The sequence below is a fragment of the Aegilops tauschii genome, chromosome 1 (assembly GCF_002575655.3).
Source record: "Aegilops tauschii subsp. strangulata cultivar AL8/78 chromosome 1, Aet v6.0, whole genome shotgun sequence".
Lineage (NCBI taxonomy): Eukaryota > Viridiplantae > Streptophyta > Magnoliopsida > Poales > Poaceae > Aegilops > Aegilops tauschii.
Window position 1 is genome coordinate 220,464,548 of NC_053035.3, and position 6,577 is coordinate 220,471,124.

General features: G+C 44.7%; 1 long non-coding RNA gene across 1 annotated transcript; it reads left to right on the plus strand.

The window, feature by feature from the left end:
* The first annotated feature begins 2,723 nt into the window (after positions 1-2,723).
* LOC120975371 (uncharacterized) lies at positions 2,724-6,577 on the plus strand. Its single transcript, XR_012205645.1, has 3 exons — positions 2,724-3,362; positions 3,424-3,624; positions 3,722-6,577. It is a non-coding gene; the product is annotated as an uncharacterized lncRNA (long non-coding RNA).

Below are 6,577 nucleotides of genomic sequence, written 5' to 3' on the forward strand. Positions count from 1 at the left end.
GCGCGGGCCGGCCGGCCTCGGGCCCGGCGGGCCTGCGGCGCGGGCGGCGATGTGGGGCGCCCGAGAGATGACGTGGCGCGCCCCTATTGGCTGCGGGCGGAGGCGGTTTTGTCCGGCCGGCGGCGGACACGTCCGGCGCGGCGCGAGGAGCGGGTCTAGGGTTCGTCTGCGTTTGTATAAGGGAGGTCTCACATATAAATAGGTAGAGGGAGCTAGGAGGCTCCAAATGAGGTGCGGTTTTCGCCCACACGATCGTGATCGAACGACCTAGAGCATTGGAGATGACTTGGAGGGGTTTTGGGCTGGTTTTTAGGGGGGGTTTTGCTGCACACACAAATGGCCTTTGCGGATGCCCGGTTAACCGTTGGAGTACCAAACGACCTCCAAATGGAACGAAACTTGACCGGTGGTCGGGTGGTATACTAGGGCCACTTGACAAGCCTCGGTCCATTCCGAGAATGTTTGACACCCGCACACGAAAGAAAACAAGAGGGATGCACCGGCGGAGATAGGAGCGCCGGATTGCAAAACGGACAACGGGGAAAATGCTCGGATGCATGAGACGAACACGTATGCAAATGCAATGCACATGATGACATGATATGAAATGCATGACATGAACAAAATGCAAAACGAAAGACAAAACCCGACCACGGAGGGAATATCATAACACATAGCCGAAAATGGCAAGAGTTGGAGTAACAAATATGGCAAGTTACATCCGGGGTGTTACAAAAGGGCCGAAATATTTGATTGCTATTGCATTTGTTTATTTCGGCTATACGTGATTTGGTGAATGAATTCTACATGGACCTTATGTTAATGGTCGATATTTATCTATCGCTTTAAGAATATGTCAAAGCATGGCTGATGTAGTATCCTAACATCGTCCTTAGTTCAATTGGAGGCCAAAACGAGGTACATGTTCATTGATATTGCCCTTGTCTTTCTAATACTATGGAGATTATTTCCGACGGTTAAATTTGTGGCAATGGCCAAGGTGTTGGTGTTGTTTATTTATCTCCATATGGAGCTATTTTGTGAAGCCTCATGCCAGTTAAAATATTTTTGCACAATGATCAAAGCCGAATATGCATTGTTATTCGGATTGGAGCTTTGCCTTGCTATAGGTGCTATACATATTGAGGCTTCCGGTGATTCGTTATTAGTAGTGCAGCAAATATCCAAGAGTTATCAATGTTTTGACGAATCACTTATAGTTTATATTTTGGTATGACTAGATGCAAGATTTACCTTGGGTTGCTTGAAAATTGTTCATATATCTAGACATGACAATTCGAAAGAGTTGGCACAGCAAGCATCCGGCTACTATGTTAACCATGGTGTATTGTATTTCTATCAATAGTCGATGCTAGGTCTTGTCAACATAGGTAAGGCCGAACCGAAGCCCACCGCTTCGGCCACTAATGAAACTTTTATGCAGGCAAAGTAAGGATTGGAGGAAGTTCATTCTTGATTATCTACAAAATCCTAGCGAAAGGGTGAACAATATGGTTCGGAGGATGGTTTTGATCTATGAAACCTTATCACCGGATTATTATAGAAGCTGAGAAGTTTTCACCCAAGTTTGCATCAAGAGGTTCAAACAAGCAATGGCCGATATATACTTATCGTCTTAAGAACAAGAAAAATGGCAGATGGAGTGTTGACATCGTCCTTAGAACAAGCTATATGCGAGTTATTTTTCGGCACACAAACTTTGCCAAAAACAGGGGGGCATGTGTTGACATCAGATTTTGGCATGGTTAAAAACACAATTAAGATGACCTCAAATGGAAAAGTGCTCAAAGTGGGGAAGTTCCATATCATCAAGAAGAGAAACTTTGATATTTGGGTCATAGCCATCTGAACTCATCTCTAAGGGCGAAGTTGTGTTTGAAGTATTGAGATTTTGTATTCAGAATACTATTTGGCTGATTACGCCCCCAGGACGGCCTTGTATGGACAAATGATTTACACGAATTGTCTTTGTCTCGTCGAAACGATTGATTTTGATATAAAAATCATCCCAATCCAAGTTCGTATGCAAAAGTTAGAGCTATCGGAATGCAGCACTGTCAGGAGGCGAAATATGGCGCGCCCCATCAGGCGCCTTGTCTGATGGGTAGCGCGAGCAAACAGATGTTTTGCGCGAGCTATTTGACCATCAAGATAACCTCTGATCAAAAAACGTTTAACATTAAAGTTGTTCGTTTCGTCGAAACGGTCAAGATTGCTTTTGGACTTGTTTCCATCCGAGGTCATTTACCACCACAAAAAAGACCCGTAAGGTGCAGCCAGTTTAAACCGAACAGTTTTAGAAAGTTCAGACAAAACCAATCCGAATTTGTCTAGGGTTTTGAACGTGAATCCAAACTTTTTCCTTGCATGGGAAGTTCCGCCGCCTCTTCTTTCCCAAATCTATCCCTAATCCCTGATATAAGGTTGCGAGCCAACTTGGCTCCTCGGTGATCCCCCGATTTGCTGCCTTTCTGGCCATTAGATCGTCCTCGTTTTGCGTCTGAGCCGTCAGATCTTCACCTCCTGATAAATTTTGTTTTCACCCTGCGGTTGTTTTTCCTGCCCAATGACGGGTGGGCTCGTCTCGCCCTCGTATTGGCTGGGTCAGCCGCGCTCGTGTGCGAGAGGGATTCGCCACACAGCCCCGCGCGCGCCGCACCGCGTCTCGTCTCAAGTGGCGCAGGTCCCCAACCCCCACGGCCCCACCACACAAACCCTAGCCTCCCACGCCCCGCAGCGCCGCACTCTCTCCTCCTCCTCCGTCCTTCCTCGTCAGCCGCCGCCGCTGCTGTTCCGCCTCGCTCCTCTCTGTCCGACGACCACGCCACCGCGAGGAAGCCGCCGCGCAAGGGGGACGGCCGCCACCGTGAGCCAGGAGATGCCCGTTGGCAAGCCTCTGGGCAGGAAGCCGACGCGGAGGACGCAACAAGCCGCCAGGGTCTTCTCGCTAGAAGGTGGAGGAGTAGAGGATCCCGCCGGATCCGAGGCGTGCGGCGCGGCGGTGAGCGTCTCCGGCGGCGGCCTGCGGGCAAAGGGTGACGGCTGGGGTGCTCGATTCGATCCAGCGCCAGGAAGGGAGGTAGAGGAACGACGGGGAAGGGGATGGGCAGGAACTTCATGCATTGAATCCAGTCGCCCCGGGCCGTGCCTACATGAGCAGCGCCGCGGCTTGATGCTTCCCCGCCCGACGAGGACGGCAAGCTAGGTGTTGACAATGGCAGCCTCAGGCCATCCGATCTGTCACCGCCGCCGTTCTTTTGGTCGAGGCCGCCGTCGTCCACGTGCTCCTCGTCACCCCCACGGCTGGACGCTGGCGAGGCCAGCCTCCCCTCCAAGCGCGGGTACTTTCCCGCTCCTTTCCGTGCTCTCTCTCTTCCCCTGATATATATCTCTGTTGTACAGGGAAGCAAATTTGTTCAATTCTCAGTCTAGATTTAATGAAGAAAACTGCGGTTCATACAACGCCAATGGATATGGATCCATCTTGCTGCGCTGGATATGGATCCATCTTGCTGATTTGGAAGAAAACTGCAGTTCATACAATGCTAATTATGGATATGGATCCATCTAATACAGTTCTTCACAAAGCCCAAGAATTGCAAGGTCATGTACATGTAACAATGCAGGCCTATAATTAGTTATGTATCCAAATTTCAGTTCCAATTCAGTTATGAGCTAACAAGATCACCTTAATGTGCAGGGTTCAATTGCTTTCGGGGTCATACTTTTCCTGGTCCTTATTGGCTGGCCTGTCTTCGGCATGATGGCAGAGTCGTATGGCTTTGCCCTGCTATTCTGGTTATCCTCTATTGTGCATTAATATGATCTTCTGATGTCTGTTTTTCAGTGTGCATTAAGAAATTGTAGAAACTTTTGGGTATTGTATCTGACTGGTACTGAATTTCCTCACAGCAGCTTCTGGCCCGCTGCTGTTGTTTACCTGCAAAAAAACCCCACCATCGGTTGGATTTTCCAGCACCCTTATGTGATAGCATATGGATGACAACTTCCTCTCATACCTCTTTTGGCCTATTGAGGAACTGGACATGATTTATATAGCGAAGTTAAGTGTATGGATGACAACTTGCTCTCATACATGTTATCTGTATATTTTATATACATGGCTTTTGCGTTCTGTCATGTGCGTTCCTGCTGCAGACTTTTGTAGGAAATTCACCATGGGAATTTAAATAATGGTTCCCTGCCCATTAGTTTACTTTCTTGCATTTTATAGGCCACACTTTTCCTATTTTGTTAAAGAAGTGAACTCATTCCTAAACTTCCACCGTATAAACATTAACACTGGGATACTGTACCAACCCAGCAATACTAAAAAACTATGAATTGTCTGTCAGTGTAATACTATATCCCACTGATGATGCTTCTATGTAACACGTTTATCTATTTGGTTGCATGCCTTGAAGGAGTAGTATATTGAGCACCCTGAGATAATCATCGAGAAGTTTGGCGGAATTTTAAATGATTTATTAAGCGACCTTTTATGATTGACCATTGTACGAGAGCAAGTTTTAGTACTACTTGAGCGAGTTAGAATGTATATATTTTCAACTAAAACCAATTTTTTCAAAAGGAAAAATAATTTCTGCATGATCACATATCATGATCATCTCCATGAAGAATGCTTTAGACAGTACAATAATGAAAATAAGCATTTTTGGCCTTCGAAACATATACTGTTGTTGGGACATCTAATTGGACCTTTCTATGTAGAAAATGAGAAGTGTTAAGTGTACAGAAACCTGCACTTCATATTTCTTACATGCGTGATTATCATCCACGATACTCTTTTATATTGCTTACTTGCGTGATTTGCCTGACTGCCAATAGAAATATTTATGTTAGCATGTCAGTTTGCTAACTTAATACCTTCCATCTTATACATTGATAATGCTTTGAAGACACCGACAAGAATAACTAAATTAAATTGTGCCTGAACATGTCAATTGCAATGACAGGTTCTCACCTTTCAACGAAGGATCTCATTTTAAATCCTAATTTTGGATGTCTAGGTGGTTGGCTGATGGAGAGTGTTGCACTGCTGCTTATTTAATGATCAGTAGTGCAGCTCACGATTTGATTTAATTAGTGTTTTCGTAGTGAAAATATGAAGACAAATTTTCTAAACAACTTTAGGATATCTTCGAAAGAATGTGCTAGATTTTGGTCCTATTATATTTTCTCAATTCCTATGTCATCTCTCACATGGCTATGTGGTCTCCCCGGTTTTGTCTTTACGTTATATCTATGTTGTACTACTGCTACCCCCGCGCTACAGAAAGTATTTTTTATATCAGCTTTGCTCTCGTGTGTGCAAGGATTCCATTCAGGTATGAAAAACACCACCCCTCATGAAGTTACTTCTTTTCAGAGAGAGAATGATCATTGGTTTTTATATGGATTCAGTGCACATAAATAATTAGCTCGCATTTTAAGTTTGGATTTAGAATTAGCTTTCCAGTTCTGTACATGTTTTCCTTGCTGATGATGGATTTCTTCTTCTAAGATGAATTGGTAACTTTAGCACCAAATATGAAGTTATTTGGACAAAGAAAAGCTTCCTTCCTCTTTGCTATTTTCTCTCTTCAGTGTTGCTTTTTTTTAGAACACTCTTTAGCGTTGCTTTGATGTTCCTTTGTCACTGTTTGATATTCTGCCTTGTGTGCCTCTGTCTTGGTTTACAGCTCCATATGGCTACCTATGTATATATATATATATATATATATATAGGTTTTGTTTGAACTGTACTCAAACCGTGCAGATGTTTCCATATTCTTGCCTTCATCTTTTTAACTCGTGACATTGTTAGATAGTTAAATACCATTGGCCTCTGTCGGCATTCTATTTTTGCAGTTTGAAATGAGTATTGGTCCATTGATATTAAACTTCACAATAGGTGGTGGCATCTCCAGGAAAAAGTAGTGGCAGATATGCTGGACATTTCTTTTCTGCTGTCCTCAACACATTCTTTAGTAACGGAGAGGATTACTCACCTTTGGTGCTGCAGGCGTTCAAGACCCAGGGCTGGGCCAACCGGCCCTTTGTGTTTGAAGATCCCTGACACCCCATGCTACCAGCCGGGCATCTTCTTCCTGAGCCATGTCCGGAACCAGAGCAGCAGGGGCACCCTGAGCGAGTACTCGAGGCATGTTGTCAGGTCGGAGGGGTACAACCAGGCCAGCTGCCGTGTGTGTCCACGGTTCATACAGTCAAGGTGTTCGCTCATCTCCCAAGATGAGCCAGAACGAGCATGACAAGAGGAACCCCCCATATTTTTCATTCCTTGATAAATGGTGTTGTATGTTGGTTAAAGACTGTTTTTCTTCTCCAATTATGAAACCTCACAACAGCAAGATATAACATTTTTGTTTGTTTTGCAATCAAAGCTTCCATCGAATAATTTATTAGAATTATGATCCATCTTATTCAGAAATTGTGGCTATTTTGTATATTTATACAAGATACGGCTTTGTGTGCATTGAAATAGCAGCGAGTTGGCCTCTCGGTCTTATTTCTTTATACATTTGACTCTCTTCCA